The sequence below is a fragment of the Emys orbicularis genome, chromosome 2 (assembly GCF_028017835.1).
Source record: "Emys orbicularis isolate rEmyOrb1 chromosome 2, rEmyOrb1.hap1, whole genome shotgun sequence".
Classification (NCBI taxonomy): domain Eukaryota; kingdom Metazoa; phylum Chordata; order Testudines; family Emydidae; genus Emys; species Emys orbicularis.
In genome coordinates this window covers 129,165,475-129,182,837 of record NC_088684.1, presented here as the reverse complement: position 1 = coordinate 129,182,837, position 17,363 = coordinate 129,165,475, and the positions used below count along the sequence as shown (strand labels likewise).

Genomic DNA, 17,363 nt, shown 5'->3' with positions numbered 1-17,363 from the left:
GATCTGAGGATTGTCTTCTGAAAACACTCTGCTCTCAAATGGAACATCTCAGCTGATCTCAAGTGGTGGCCACAATGATGAGGCGGTCCTTGAAATTCAGAGGACCCATGCCATAAATAGCTTTATACAACCAATACATTGAACTGGACACAGATTAAGATTTAAAAGCCTGTGAAACCCAGGTATAAAGTGGCTTCTGTGCAAAGCACTGCTAAGTACTATAAAAGAGAAATAATGTTTGGCACTAGCTGTTGTTTCTGAGCAGATCAGTAATCCTTTTGGGTGTTCAGGGGGGTGGGGGTGGGAAGGATGGGGGTGGCGACAAAAGCATGGATAAATGCAGTGAGTCCAAAATCATAAAGTAAATCATTAACTCTTTGCCAACTGCAGATGGAGAAAAACACCCTTTTGGCCACATCTTCTTTCTGGATATCTTGTATGGTCTCCAGATCCTGAATAAGAAAAGGTGTAGGCATACTCCATCCATGGAAGGGGAGATATCACCTCTCTCATTTCCTTTAGTTGTTTCCCCCCATCTTCTGTCTCATCTAGATTGAGCTTTAGTCAGCTACCTTCCAGCAAAGCACCCATCTTGACTAGACACTGGGAAAACAATTGTCCACATTATCCGGGATTGATGGAACAGAGGTGTTTTATAAATCCTTTCAGTGCTCCACATATGCATTAAGCAAAGGGAATGACAGAGCAGAACCCTATGGTACACCTATGGTACCCCCATATGGGAAGGCAAGCAGGACAGATACTAATATTGGTCTTGTAAGGTGCAACTCTGTTTACCATTTGTGATTTGGCAACAGTACCTAATGGCTAGGGCATTGTGGGTGACATGGTAGAAGACAGGGGATATTTCTTCTGCAACAAAACCAAGTAGTAAAATTATAAAAATGCTTTATGTCACAATCAGTCAAATTCTGAGGAGAATTTCTGCCCCACGCTCTTTATATTTTTCTTTACCTGCTTAATCTGTCAAAGGTCATCTGTAAACCAAGGTGAGCTGTAAGAATAATGCAGAGGTAGGGGGCATTTAAGGATAACTGTATCAATAAAGGACAGAAGATAATGATAGCATCCAAACAGTCTGTGGATCAAGTAATCCACAAGGTGAACAATAGTCTTTCACATATGTAGAACGTAACTGGTCTCATCAGATGCTGAGTTGAACAACTAAAATAAGGCCTCTGCTGCCACAGGAGCTAATATGACCCTTTGTTGAAGGAAGTTTGGTGCTTTACCCCTACCCACCTCCTCCTGCCCAGTTACGAGGTAAGATCCAGATCTCAGTTCAGGCTGTGTGTATAGAACACATTCCCAATTATCAACTGATCTGCATCCCTATATGCTTGCTACTGTGGCATCTAGGAGTTAAATAAGAACTGCAGAAAACAAAAACCCTATTCAGGAGGATGAATAATTCTCTGATGTACTTTGTGTTAAATTGTAGTCAGAAACTTTAAACACATATTTACCTTGTTCATCAAATTTGGGTATTTGGGGAATCTTTGGTGAAAAGGTGAACCTTGGACTATAGCTTGAAGATGATTTCTTTAGGGAAGGTGATCCAGAGGTGAGGTCTGGCTTGTGTTGAGAAACCTCGACCTTATATCTCTTTTGAATTTATCTTTGCTCTCTGGGTCATTGGGACATTCACAGACAGACAGGGGGAAGTTGCAGAAGGAAGTGTAACCCTATTGTAGTCAGAGCTTTGTAGACCAGTATCAGAACCTTGAATCGGATCTGACACAGAATGGGGTTCTAGTGCAGTTTGTGGAATACTGGTGAAATATGCTTTCTTTGACTTGTACCATTGTGCAAACTGGCCACTGCTCAATGGATCAGCTACTGCTTCCTTGTGAACTAATTGTCTAATTAGGAAAAGTGAGTTACGATATCCCAGACTGGAGGGCTGAGTGGCCTCTACAGCAGCCAGAAAGCGAAAAAATAAAATAAAAATCCTAAAACAGAATAAAACCTTTCTTGTGAAAATGTTTGTGTCTTTGACATTTTGACCCATTTTGGGACATTTCTTTTATTCAAAACTGCACATTGTGTGGCAAAAAGGGATTCCCCTTTTTTGGGTCAGCTCTAATCAGGACCCACATGCAAAATATAAGTAACCACTGCACAGTACAACCCTACCTCCTGTCACAAAAGCAACCCACTTTCCCCCGCAAAACCTATAATCCATTCTAATACCATAAATCTCCTACCCCTACTATGGAGGCAGTATTGTGTATATATACATATATTTTGTAAATGTAAGGATGATATAATTCTCGTCCTTTCTAGCATATGCTAGGTGTTTTCATTTTTCTTTTTTTCTCCCCAAAGCTTTCTTTTGAATGGTGAAATGAAATGCTATCCTCGATTGCATTACTAGGACTTGTACTGAAGGACCATAAGGCAATCTTACTACATAGACAGATGTAATATGACTAAACTGCTGTATATTTAATCTGTCTGAAATACTGTGTGAAGTAAATGCTCTTGCCACTAAATATAATGAATTTACTATGGTAAAATAATGCTATAAAGTCTAATTGAGAAAGAATGTCTAAAACTGAATAACACTCCTAACCCTTGCCTTCCTGCTGTTCAGTACTTTGGTACAATAACTTTAGTTTTTGTTTGGTGGCAATTATGCATCTGATGCCCTGCTGGAGAATTTGAAAAACATTATGGAGGGAACAAAGAGCTGGAAAAAACAGAGTGATGTAGTTTGAAATGTTGGTGTGTGTACATGTCCATGTGTGTTTATCCTTTCTGGAGACTGGCTCCCCATCCCTGTCCTCCCAGTAGGTACAGCCTAGGAAGCACTTCTAGCATAACCCATACCATACCAATGATGAGACAATCAGAGAAGGAAAGTAGTCAGATTAAAGCATGGCATTTGGGCCTTTTTTCAGTAATTAAAGAGAGACAATATAAAATGATGGGTCTTCCATAAAAAAAATTAACTATAACTATATGAGTATTTATTTTTCATTTTTGTTCAATGTGCTGTAAATATTTACAAGCAGACGAGATGCGGCTCTAAGTTACACTAGCTGCTAATGGTCCCAATGGACTGAAATAGCAACTGGCAATCAGCACAATGATGGGTTTCTTGCAATGTCATCTTTACTCTGGCTGCACCCTCTGTGCAGGCAGCAGTGAGGTGTGTGTGGTGGAGCCCATAGGGATACTCATAGGTCTGTTGCCAAAATCTGCCATTAGTGGGGCATGAAGTGCAGCAACTACATCCTTTGTATATCCTTGAGGGTGCAGATAGCCTCAAAAGGAGCCAAGAGGATGAGACTATGACTAGATAAAAATGTTTGGACAAAATATTTTTTTGTCCAAATTATTTCAATAGAATAACAAAACAAAACAAAAACTAAATGCAAAACAAAACCTTTAAAGAAAAAAAAATCAAAATGTTCCATTTTGACATGTTCTAAAGAAAATGTTTCCCTTTTTTCAATTTGAAATGAATTTTTGTGTTGAAAATTTCCTTCTGTTTTATTTTTTTAAATTAAATCTTTAAAAGATCCAAATAATAATGAACAAACACCGTTTTTCATTTGTCACAAAATTATTTTTTGTACTTTTCAGTTTGCTGAAAAGTTTCCCTTTAGGTCTGCCCAAAAGAATTTCTTTCAATGTTTTTGGAAATGCCAGCAAACCAAAAAAACCAGTTCTAATTATAACCCCTTCCTTCCCCATGCCAGCCCAAAGAATGGGCCTGATGCAGTGGGGAGCAGGCTACACCTTGTGCACTGGGGAACTTGAGAAGGAATTGTTCCTTCTTGACTGTTCTTGATGAGATGCAGTTGTGGAAAATGCCTAAATGCTACCATATGGCTCTTTATCAGTAACAATTCTGATTCATAAAAGGGAGAGTATCCAAATCTAATTTCAACTAAGTTTTTAGGAGAAATTATAATTTTCAAGAAAATGCTCAAGCCAAGAGCAGCAGTCATAGCTGTGTAATATCTAGACAATCCCACAACACTGCATTTTTTTGTGTCTCTGGCAGAGCCCTGAGGATCTCTCTTTTTTGCACAGTTGCTTCTCCTCATCTTCAAAGCTCCCCATTGTGTCCAGTTTGTTTGACTAACAAAGACTATATGGAAGCTTTTTGGTGACCCATAGTTCCTTCACTTACATCAACAAAAAGGGTCACTATTGAGAGAATAGGATGCAGAAAACCCCTTCCATCCCAGGACTTGGATGCTTAGTCCCTGAGAAGGAAAGCAGCATAGTCCAGGCTGGGACTGTGCCCTAGACAGGAACTGTGTTCTACTCCTGATTCTATCACAGACCTGTTGTATGACCTTGGGAAAGACAGTTTTCCTCTCTGTGCCTGTTGCTCTTCTTATCCTTTGTCTTATTCCTCTATTTAGACTGTGAAGACTGACAGATTGTTGATTCCTTCTATGTGTTTGAAAAGCAGCTAGTACAATAGGGCCTCAATCTTCATTGTAGCCTCTAGAGTCTACTATAATAAGAATAAATAATGATCTCTGCAGTGCCCCCAGCCTTTAGCAACCCAGGATACGACACACTGTAATCAGAAATCAGCCCTGAATCTCTAACATGACAGTGCAAGTATAGTGCACTATTATTAGGACACCAGACTGACCTTACATTTGTTTGATGTGAGGACATTTTAGTCAGCTGAGAAAACTCATGTTTGTGTGTTGATAAAGCCTGGTTCTGTAAACATTAATATAACTGTGGCAAATAGTCATTTTCTATGTGACTGCTGTAAATAAAGATATTATTGGTAACTAAAATTTACATTAATTTAATGTGTGATTCATGAAAGCATTTTGCTGCTGTAATAGTTAGATACTGTGGACTTTGTCTGTGGAAAAGATAATAAAGAGCTGTAATTTGAAAGGAACTCCAAAGTCTGAAGCAGAAGGCGATGCAGCAAATTCCAGGGTTATCCTGGTCATATGCATTGTGAAATTATACCGGTCACATTAAGGTTTGTTTTTTTAAAACAACAAAATAGTTAGCTACTATTGAGCCTAGATGATTGGAATAGAATTTTAAGTAAGCAATCACTCTAAGAACTCACTCTATTATTAGATTTAGACATTTTATCATCAAAAGTCTTTACAAACTTTGGGTTCAGTCCTGCTGATGGTCCACATATATAATCTCCCACTAGGAGATGGGAGTGCTCAGTACATAAGCAAATCAAGCCACCTATTGATTGTGGGACAGGCAATCCTGTCATAAAACTGGCTTGAACACGTTATTTCATCTCTGTTTTCCATCTCACCATTCATCTGTCTTGTTTATTTAGGCTATAAACTCTTTGAGGCAAAGACCTCTCTTCCTTTGTGTTTCTACAGTGTCTAGCACAATAGGGGCCCAGTCTTGGTTGTGGCCTCTAGGCACTACCATATTATAAATAATGAAAATCTTGTTTAGGTACTAACATTTGAAAATGTTGGTCTAATAGATTTACCAAAGGGCACTTAGTGAATCAGTGTCAGAATCAAGAGCTGGGTAACGTTTTTCAAAAGTGCCTAAATGTAATTTTTAACAGTCACTTTTAAACTTAGGAGTCTAATGCTACGTGTGTGCTATGAGGCAGGAATGTGATGCCCAGCTCATGTACACATACTTGCGCTAGCTGTCATTGAGTTAATGAAAGGGTATGTACAAGAGCTGGGAATCACACCACAACTCATTCTGTAGACATAGTCTAAAAGTATGTCTAGACTAGAGCTGGAAGTGTAATTTCCAGCTTGGATAGACATACCAGAGCTAGCTCCAATCAAGCTAGCATGCTAAAAATTGCAGTGTAGCCATGGCTGCATGGGCAGCAGGGACAGGATAGCTGCCCTGAATACATACCTAGGGTTTCAAATGGGCTACACTGCTATTTTTAGTACATTTGCTTGGTTAAAGTTAGCACTGGTCTGTCTACCGAAGTTGGAAATTACATTTACAGCTCCTGTGTAGACATACAGTATGTCTCATTGAAAGTCTGTGAGACTTTTGCTCTTAGTGCCTTAGTCACTTTGAAAATAGGACATAGTCCCTTAAATCATTTAGGCTCTTTTGAAAATGTCATCCATGAGCTCATGAGTTCCTGGTTTCCCAGTCCTGTGTTTGAACTATAAAGACTCTTCCTGTGCTGCACTGCCCTCACCCAATCTGCTATATTAAAGAGGTTTGGATTATTATATGGGTGTTATGAGGCAATAAACCTTCTGATTTGCTTCTCCAGTACATTGCACTATTTGTCATGCACTATTTAACATTTGCCGTAGGGCTGAGTGAAGTAGTTATCATTGGGGCAGCCTTGTGACAGGAAGGACTTGGAAATCTGTGAATTACTGGCAATCTTAATATTTTATGCACTGCATTTGCATGCATCCATGAATGCTTCAATGAACAACAAGTTGGCAGGTATTCTGACAAAACTGATTAGATGTGGGTGGCAGGTATTTTAAATGTTTTAATACACACACAACTATTGTACAATGAGCAATATTCTTATTCCCAAAGGGCTTGATCACACTTGTTCTTAATCTCAAAGCACGTTTTATATATATAGATAGGAGGTTAATAGAGACAGGTGGCTGAAAAGCGATTTGAGAAATATTTTGATATGAGGTCACATAGTAAACTAATTATGAGCTTGGAGATTGCCATCATTGTGAAAAAAGCCACTACTATTCTTGGATTCAGAGATAGGGTGAGCACATGAAAGCCAGCAATGTCACAATCAGAGCTGTATGGGAACACGAATTTCCATTTTGAAGGAAATTCCACAATTTTGAAATTTGTGTTAATTCTGAATTGGAACAAATCAAAGAATTTTTAAATTTTCTGCAAAATGAATTTTGTGTGTGTTTGTTTTGGGTCAATTGAAATATTTAGTTTTGAGAAAATCAAAATGTTTTGTTAGGTTTTTGACTTTTTTATTTTCAGTTATAATGTATAATATAATATAAATAATCTAATCTAAAATAAATTTTGAAACAAAAAGTTATTTCAATGCATAAATTAAAATGTTTTGTTGCAATAAGTTTGATAAGCTCTAACCAGAAACAGAATGGAACATTTAGACCTTATCAGAACAGTTTGTTTAGATTGTTTTAAATGAAGTTTCATCAAAATCAACATGTTCCCACAGAATGTTTTGATTTCAATGAATTCAGCATTTTCTGACAGAGAAAAAAATTCCCATTGACATTTTTTCCATCAGCTCTAGTAATAATGCTGCTCTAGATAGGCTTGATGCAACCTCAGTTGGAATTTTGGTCATGTAGAGCTATTATGTACTGTAATATGAGCCATTTCGGTCCCATGTTATAAGAACAGTATAGAAAAACTAAAGAAAATAAAATTTCTGCCAACAAAGCATACAAGGATGAAATTGCAGACACTAATTATTTAGGATCAGATTCATTCCTGATGTGACTATATAAATATCAGTGGAGTTGGGATGAATTTGACACATGGTCTCAAAAAGAGAAAACTCAAGGGAGAACATGTTTATAGAGTGTAAACAATATAAATGAAGGAATAGAATTTATTCAGAACTGTAAGAGATGGGAACATTAAGCTGTGCAAACAAGTGGTTCTTGGGCTAAATCCTGAGACGTTTTGAGTAGAGAACGCATTTTTCGGATTGTGGGCCTTTCCAAAAAAAAAAAAAAAATCCTTTTGTGTTGACTCCAAAATTGGGGGGGGGGGGGGGGGGGAATGCATTTCAGGTTGAATGAAATGTTGTGTTTGACCCAAACCAAAATGTTCCATGTTTATTTTTAAGATAGATTTGCAGTAAAATTTGGAATGAAAAGTCACTTTGAGTCGGAAAATCAAATGTTTCATTTTGAAAATGTCACCAAAAAAAATTCGGTTTTTTTTGGGAAGGACATTTTTTGATTATAAAATTCAGCAAAAGTGACTCAGAGCAATCAAATCTGCTTTTTGGGGGGAAAATGTTTTGGGCAAAAAGTTTTACTCGGATTTAGTACTGAGCGCTTGAATTTCCTACAGATTTTATAGGGAGCTTCAGATGCCCAGCACCTCTGTGTCTGCCCTGTTAAGTGTGAAAGATACAGGCCCCTTGAATGAACTGCCAAAAGAAATGGTGGAAGCACTCTTACTGCAGATACTCAGGAACAGGATAGTTAAAACATTACTGAGAATAATATAGCAAGTACTCCGTCAAATAAGCTAGGGGGGTCAAACCAGATGACCCAAGTCAGCCCTTTTTTACCTTTCTGTCTCTGATTCTGTGAAGACAGTGCACCATACTATAGACAAGGGGGAAATTTCACTGTCTTATGGAACGCATGCTGAATCACCATCACTAACAGACCATAGAAGCATACTCGTGCAATAATTATTTTGCTGTGTTCCTACAATCTATTTACTAAATTTACTCCTATTATTGGTTTTGTCTCTGTGCGCTTCATTGTGGAAAACTATTATATTAAATAAAATTAAACAGTGTGCTAAACTAAAACTGTTTTTAAAATTAAAGCAGGCTAATCTAGCAACAGAAAACTTAGTAATGTACAGACTTTCAGATTTCCCCCCTTACTTTCAAAGGCATTTTAATGTCTGCATTAGGAAAAAGAGCAAGATGGACTATGGGGAGAGATTTTCCTTTCTGATGCTTACTACTGTTAGGTCAGCATGGTTTTGCTGCAGCAGACCTGCTGCCAGATTCTGACACCATCACTAAAATCACATAGCACCTTACTCTCTGAGTAGCAATCAATGGGACTGCTATTGAAAAAACATTCTACTCAACTTAAGTGAGGATGTCAGAATCTTGGCTCTTTGTTTCTATACTGTGATTAGTCTATTTGATGTGTCCTTTATCATCACTGAACACTGAACATTGTGTTCAAAGCATCTTTGTCTATGCTGTGTTGTGTGTGATGCTTCATTATGTTAATTTATATTGTATTCAAATAAGTTGCAGCATATTGTTTTGCGCTGCACTAAAAAACGGATTTTATTTGCACACTTTGGAAATACTCTAATTGTAGGGGAAGTCTGGTGGAAGGAGATTGCCTTTGTATTCTGCTTACAAAACAGACACATTTGATATGCTTCATTTTAACATGCTGTTAGACAATAGGCCTGACATTTTCAAACTTGGATACCTAAAGTTAGCCACTGAAATTCATAGTCAGGCACCCAAAATAAGTGGCATTATTTTTCAAAATGGCTGAGCAACTTTAGTTTCCATTTGACTCCAGTGGAAGTTTTGCCTAAGTAAGGACTGCAAGATTTGCCCCAGGCTTTGAAGGATGGGGAATAAAATGTGAAATATAATATAATGAATTAATATATACACACACACATGTGTGTGTGTGTGTATACCTAATATAAATGTGTTTTATCTTTTTTTGGAATTAGTTTTTGTATTCAAATATATTTAAAATTGGACTAATCAATTCCAGTTTGTGCCAGAAACCTACTACCAACTGCTGCTGAGCCAAAATGCAGGGAGCCCCATGCAGAAAGGAATGTTTCCAAAGTAAACTCTGAAGCAGGTTAGAATTTAGTTTCATAAAGTGTTTTTCTGTCCTCTTGGGCTAAATTATGAATTTATGTGGTGTGGAGTACTAGGAAAGGGGAGGACTCTGCTCCAATACAGCAAAGAGGGAGACATTTTGTTATTGGTGTAATATTTCCAAGTGCCCCTAGACAGCATGGTGTCTTTCTATCCTGTTGCAAAGGTATTTCTTGAATGGTCCTGTTGTTGTTGTTGGATGGGGTATGACTCACATATGCCTCTCTCAGACATGAGTGATTAGCACTGCAGGCAGTGGAAACTGATCCCAACCATTGCAATCTCCAGCATCTGCAGCCCAGTAATGGCTGTTCCCTGCATGGTTACATTGCATTGGGAATAGGTAAATTGCTCGTTACACTCTCACCCCTCTGGCATATATCTTCCCATGAACAAGCTTAATTGGAACCATTATTTGAAACACCTTGTGAAACAATGGGTTAGCTAGTTGAAGTGCAGTTATTATATAAGGAAAACCATATTTGTTATGATGCTGATAACAGGTCACAATCTTGGACCTTAAAACGTGTCTATAGTGCAAGAGAAAATATTAGCCAGAACAATGAATCTGTCCCTTACTATTTTCAGAGTACCTATGGGATTTTTACCTGTGTATCAATCAGAAAGGGAGAGAAGGAACCTTGATTTAACATCTTATCCAAAGGACGGCATTGCTAACAGTGCAGAACGTATCCCCTAGTATCCCCCTGCAGTGTCAGCATTAGATGTGAGCGAAAAGTAAAAGGGAGGAAAATGGATACATCAAACAATTTCTGAGTATAAGTATGATAAAAGCACTTTTAACATGAATGTAAAGATCTGAGCTAGTCAGCTGCAGAAACACTTTCTCTTTTATATGCAGAAATAATTGGAAATAAAATGGACCCAATAAGATATCCACACAAATGGTATTACAATATATTATATGGGGGAGATAAAGAGGGAAACCACACATTTGCCATCAATCATGGTTGGAAATTTGTACACTTGCTAGGATTGAATCTATCATAGTATGTGAGGACCTCACAGTCTGCAATGTATTAATCCTCACAACACTGCTGTGAGTTAGGGAAGTTCTATCGGAAGCTGAGGCGCAGAGAGGGTAAGTGGCTTGCCCAAGTTTACACAGGACATCTGTAGTGAAGCAGGGACTTGAACTCTAGTCTCCCAAATTCTAAGCTAGTTCCCTGACCTTTGGAACAGATTACAAATGCCATTTAAACACACTGGAAAGGAAGGGTTACAAAGTTATATTTTTCTCACATCCTTCTGGTTCCATGGAATAAGTTATTAGGGGAAAGTTTTCATCATGGCACAAAGTGATATAACTAAGTGCCTCTCACTAATATCATCTGGGATGTGCTGATGAGCACCTAACTCCCTGGGCACTTCTTTGAAAGCTACCCTGCTTTATGGGAATGACACCTGGTTATTAGTTACCATACTTCAACTCCTGTGTCCCCTCACCTGCTAAGCTGTTAGCATCCCCTCCTACAGGTGGCTTAGAGATTCTGAGTTTCAGGTCTGAATGACTTGGATTAGTTAGAACCAGTGATTTGAATCTCAGGGGTGTCGACTTGGCCCTTTATCTTGCTGAGGGATATAGAATGTGCACTGTGCACTGTGTTCTTTCAAATAAGACGTTATAAAAACTAAGGTCCTGTACTTGTGTGCACATTAAAGTTCCCATATTATTTTTGGGAGATGAGGGTTTACTCCAATATTACTAGCCAAGTTCCATCCCCCCTCCTCTGCTGTACTAGTTTTCCATATGGTTGCTGTCTTTCTACATCAGAGATGCTTACAATCCAATGGTGGGTGAAATGATTCATGTTTATATAAAATTAGTAAAGTTCTACAAGAAGAAAGGTGCCACAGAAATGAAATATATTATTTTAATATTATATATGTGTTATATGTTGGGGTTTATGTGTATATATATTTGTTAGAAGTAGAGCTATGCAATAATAATCATACCCCCAAAGAAACTGGTAAAATTATTACTAGTACGCTTTGGTACCAGATAGAAAAAAAAATACTTGGGTCATTTTTGGTCAATTTCACCCTCAAGGAAAATCAGTTTTCAGACAGAAAATAGCCAATTGCCATTTTTTTCACTTTCTAAAGCTCCTATCTGTCTGTCTATCGAGTTGCAAGTAAAGGTCAGATTTGAACATACTGTAACTTCTTCTGCCACTTGGTCTCAATCCAAATCTTACACAGAGATCTTTACTAAAATGAAGGATTGCTGGCAGGAGAGGGAGTGTCTCTTGCACAATGGTGGTAAAGGTTAATCAAAGAAAATAGCAAATATATTAAATAAATATCAAAGATGTACATAAAAATCAAAGAAAATCAATAGAAATTAATCACGTTCAGCTAAATGCTCCAGTTTCCTTTTGGGAATGTAAATATTAGTTAAAGGGATAAGTACAAGAAAGGGGTAAAGAAGCATTTATTGTATAAGGGTTTGTCTTCACCACGGGGAGATCAACGCTGCTGCAATAGATGCAGCAGATATCGATTTAGGGGTCTAGTTAAGACCCACTAAATCAACAGTAGAGCGCTCTCTGGTCAACCCTGGTTTTACAGCTCTCTGAGGCTACGTCTACACTACCCGCTTGAATCGGCGGGTAGAAATCGATCTCTCAGGGATCGAATTATCGCGTCTCGTCGGGATGCGACATTCGATCCCCGAATTGACGCTTGTACTCCACCAGGGGAGGTAGGAGTAAGCGCCGTCGACGGGGGAGCCGCGGAGGTCGATTTGCCGCCGTCCTCACAGCGGGGTAAGTCGGCTCTGATACGTTGAATTCAGCTACGCTATTTGCGTAGCTGAATTTGCGTATCTTAAATCGACCCCCCCCTGTAGTGAGGACGTAGCCTGAGAAGAGTAAAGGAAGTCAACCAGAGAGCGTCTCCTGTCAATGGAGCGCAGTGAAGACTCTGGGGTAAGTTGATCTAAGCTACGTTGACTCCAGCTACATTATTCACATAGCAGGAGTAGCGTAACTTAGGTCAATTTTCCACTGTAGTGAAGACAAGCCCTAAGTCTCTACCCCCAAAACCTGCAAAAGTTCCTGTATGTGAAAAATGCATAGTCAGTGCTCGACCAATTTGAGCTTCTCTGGCTTCCCAAGCTATCAATATATGTCCAGACAGTTATGTGATTGGTCTGTGAATGTAAGTGTTATATAATTTGAGAACCATGACCTCAGGCCCTTCCATGTGTCAGTAGTTCCTTGGGATGCGATAATTTGGGAATTGTTGTAAATCTACCTTCTCGTGGGTTTTCCCATGTGTGGCATGATCTGTCTCCTAATGTCCCCAAATCCTCCATTTTTATATCATGTAGTGTGTCTAATTATTGTAGCTCAAAAGCCCTTTTGGTGTTTCAGTAGGAAAAAAAGATAGGCATAAGTGTACATAAAATCTGTACAAAGAATTAAGACCTTGTCCGTACTATCAAATCCATGCAGGAGGATCTTTACGCCTGCACAAAATCCCACTAAATTCAATGGAAAAGAGTCTGTCTGCACAGAACCTACAGGATTGAAGCCCGAGGCTATAAGCTCCTTATGGCAGAGACATGTCATTTTGTCAGTAAAGCGCTATTCACATTGCATATGTCACTGTATAAATTATTTAAAATAATTATAATTCAGGAAGAAATAAACATAATTTGAGAATACAAATGGGACTAGAGAAGTGAATAATAAGGCCTCAGTGGATTTTTCCCAGTAAAATGAAAAAACCTAACCTGAAAAATGGATATTTTCCCAACTAAGAATATTCTTCATCAAATTTAGTACATAATATTAGCAATGAGTCCCATATAAATTACTGATGAACATGAAGTATTAGGTATCAGAGGGGTAGCCGTGTTAGTCTGAATCTGTAAAAAGCAACAGAGGGTCCTGTGGCACCTTTAAGACTAACAGAAGTATTGGGAGCATAAGCTTTCGTGGGTAAGAACCTCACTTCTTCAGATGCAAGTAATGGAAATTTCCAGAAGAAGTTAGGTTCTTACCAACGAAAGCTTATGCTCCCAATACTTCTGTTAGTCTTAAAGGTGCCACAGGACCCTATGAAGTATTAGGTTATTGTGTGGAAAGAGTTACTCCTAGAGCTGTATCAATACCAAAAAGTACTCAGATCCCTGGAAAAAAAACACATTTTACTTGTTTTGCACATTTATGAAAATGGAAATATTTTGCTTTCTTACCTTGATTTTTTTTAAAAAAAATATTGAGCACAGAACTGTCATTTTGCTTCAAATATTTTTCTGTGAAAATGTTAAAATTTCTCTCAAAGAAAGATTTGTATAATGAATACTAAAGATTCCTTAATTTAAAAAAAACAGAAAAAAATTAAATATACATATATTACATACACACAATTGAGGAAACTACAGATTTTGACACTATATAGTGGATTTGAAACTCATTTAAAGTTGCAAATACCAATTGAAACCTAATTCTCACAAAATGGGTCATAGTACTGTACAAAATATTCTATGTATAGTATCTATACTATGCGTTGTGAGTGTTTGGAGTGCAAAGGCTACATCTGACAACAGAATGTGGTATATCACTGTATGAAAAAATCATTGTTTGTCAGCTCTCTGGTTGCTTTTCTTTTCATGCTAACTCAAAGCTAAGCACACTTTAATTTTCCCTTTAACCAGAGCATATTTTGTCAACTAACACTCCCAGATTCTTAATAATAATTATAATTAATGGAGATATCTTATCTCCTAGAACTGGAAGGGACCTTGAAAGGTCATCGAGTCCAGCCCCCTGCCTTCACTAGCAGGACCAAGTACTGATTTTGCCCCAGATCCCCAAGTGGCCCCCTCAAGGATTGAACTCACAACCCTGGGTTTAGCAGGCCAATGCTCAAACCACTGAGCTAGTAATAGAAGCAGGTTTTGTAGAGCATAACAAGGCCATGAGGCTCATCCTTATTCCTTGCCCTCATCTGAGTCGGGGGAAAAAGTGTTCCATGTAGCATAAAAATATAAATATTCCTTGATGGAATTTCAAAGATGAGATGCATTCCTATGCTAAATTTTACACAAATCCTTAAATTAATTCTTATTGACTATTAAGCAAACTCAGAAATAGAAAACATGAGGTTTATCATATGCAAAGTCTGTTGTCACTGTAGCTGTAAGAGTTTCAGATGTGAAATAACCAGTGTCCCCCGAGTTATCGGTAGCTATGATGACACAATGCAGAAGAAAGCTGATGAGAATATTCTGAAGCAAACATTTCAGTTTAGTCTCATTGAAAGCCATTAGGGTGCATGGTATTTAGGCTTTGTCTACACTGGCAAGTGAAAGACAAAACTTTTGTCATTCAGAGGTGTTAAAAAACCACCCTCCTGAAAGACAAAAGGTTTGCCTACAAAAAGCGATATTGTAAACAGCGCTTTGTCCACAGGAGCACTCTCCTGCCAACAAAGCTAACGCCTCTTGTTGGGGATGGAATTTTTTGTTGGCAGAAGAGTTCTCTCCTGCCGACAAACGGGCTACACTGTGCGCCTTTTAGAGGCACAGCTGTAGCGGCACAGCCGTGTCGCTAAAAGCTTCATAGTGTAGACATAAAGTCTGTCTTTCCAAGGAGGTTATGAAGTGGTGAACAGTGATAATACTATTTTTAAAACAATCATCCCTCCTGTTTATCTGAGTGTGTGTGTGGCTGTAGCACGTGCGTGTAAAAAGAGAGAGCACACAGCCCTCAGTTGCATCTGTTCAATCTGACTGAAACTAGGGGTTGACGGATAAATGAATGCGGTTTGACTTTATATTACACCTATTCTTATTATGAAAATGAAGTCAATTTGAAGATTAAATAAATATATTGTGAAGGATGTTTACCAACTGTATATTGGAGATTGGTGAATGAGGGAAGACTAGAAAACCTTTCCTGCTGACATTAATGGGGCAGGTAGAGGAGTGTGTAATATTGACCTAGTTCAAGACAGATTTGTTTCCAACCACTTTACTGCTTCTACTACTAACTTGTCTTTTCACAACTTCCTTCAAATTTAACACTTTCTTTTAAAACTTCAGAAAAGTCACTTTCATGCTGGCCTTTCCTTTGATAAACATAACTTTTATCTGTGATCGTGAAAGGTAAGGAGATAGTAGACTAGATATAAATATATACACCAGTATAACATACATTTTACCTTTTCCTTTATAGATTGTTCCTGAAAAGTCTCAGTTGAAATGATGTTGCTGAGTTTATTTTCAGTTTATCAATGTGTATTTAATAAACCCTTTGATTATTCAGGTTGGAAGGTACTACAGATTTTTTTAAATCTTTGGATGCTTCACATGATACTTTTCTTGTAATATTTCCATTTTCCAATGTAGTGCAAAGAATAATCACCTCCTTCTATGTAGGAGCTGAATACTTCATCCTAAAAAGGACAACATCAGTCCTTTGTGTCCTTTGGAATATAGGAATTGCCATACGAGATCAGGCAATTGTTCTTTCCAGTCTGGTGTACTATCTCTGACAGCAGCCAGTAGTCAGTGGTTCAGAGCAAGGTGCAAAAATCCCCATAATGGACAACTACGGAATACATATCCTTAGGGGAAGTTTCTTTCCAGCACCTATAAGCCACTGGTGCCCAGTGGATTCCACAGTTTAATTCTAATCTGTTCAAATAAATATATATTCCTCTTATCCTTTACGTTTCTTCCTTTCAATTTATGTTTCCCTTTGCTTTTGTATTATGAGAAAGGTTAAATAGCATCACTCAATTTGTCTCCTCTAAGTCATTCATTATTTCATATACATTCAGCATCTGCTATATAAACGGAACAGTTCTAGTGTGAAGTCCTGTCCCCATTGGAGATACAATCTTTTCAGTTTCTCTACATGTAGAAGTATCTCCAAGCCTCTGATCATTTTCATCACCCATCTCTGAATTCTTCTTTCTGCAGCAGTCTCTACTGAGACTGGCTGATCAGAATAGAATATTCTAGGGATGAAATCATGGCCCTATTGAAATCAATGGAAAAACTCCCTTTGACTTCCTTGCGACCAAAAATTAATCCTTACTGTTTTGACAACCATTGATTTATAGTGTGATTATGATAAATTTTTCAGAGCTTCAGTTTTCATTTTCTGTCCCATTACTTATGTATCCAAGCGTTTTGTTTTGATTTGCCTTTACCGAAACTGGCTAACTTGTCCCTATTGCATCATATTAGACTAGGTGTTTTATAACTCTTTTAAATTCTTATTTGAATGCATTTACATAGTACTGGAGGAAGACTCACTGGTCTGTAATTCCTATACTCCATCCTAATACTATTTAAAAATATAGTTACAACACTTATTGCCCTCCAGTCCTTCAGTATAGAAGTTGATTTCAATGAGAAATTGCTCTTTGAGTTTATGTTTTTGACTAACTTACTCATTTATAAAATGTACCTCTGTGATGATCTCATCTTGTTTCTCCTCCATATCAGCTATATTTTCTATCCTCCTCTTTACTATCTGAGGCAGAGTTACCTTAGTAATACCTTAGTAATATCCCTAACGGATCTCTGTCTGACTTGAGTGTTCCTTGATAGTTGGTGTTTTCCCCCCACTTCTTAGTTTACACAACCATTTTCCCTCAAAACTTTAGCATTATCTCTGCCACAAAGTTCCCAGATCAGTGCCTGATAAATTCAAACATCATCTTCTCACCAACACACTGTGACTTTGAATTTGGCTGTATACTTGGAACCAGACACATTTCAAACAAAGCTACAGCAGAGGCCCTGGACTTCAGC

General features: G+C 38.0%; 1 protein-coding gene across 1 annotated transcript in view; it reads right to left on the bottom strand.

The window, feature by feature from the left end:
- CDH9 (cadherin 9) overlaps window positions 1–17,363 on the bottom strand; it is an 85,822-nt gene that overhangs the window by 28,281 nt on the left and 40,178 nt on the right. The gene's annotated exons all lie outside the window — the stretch shown is intronic.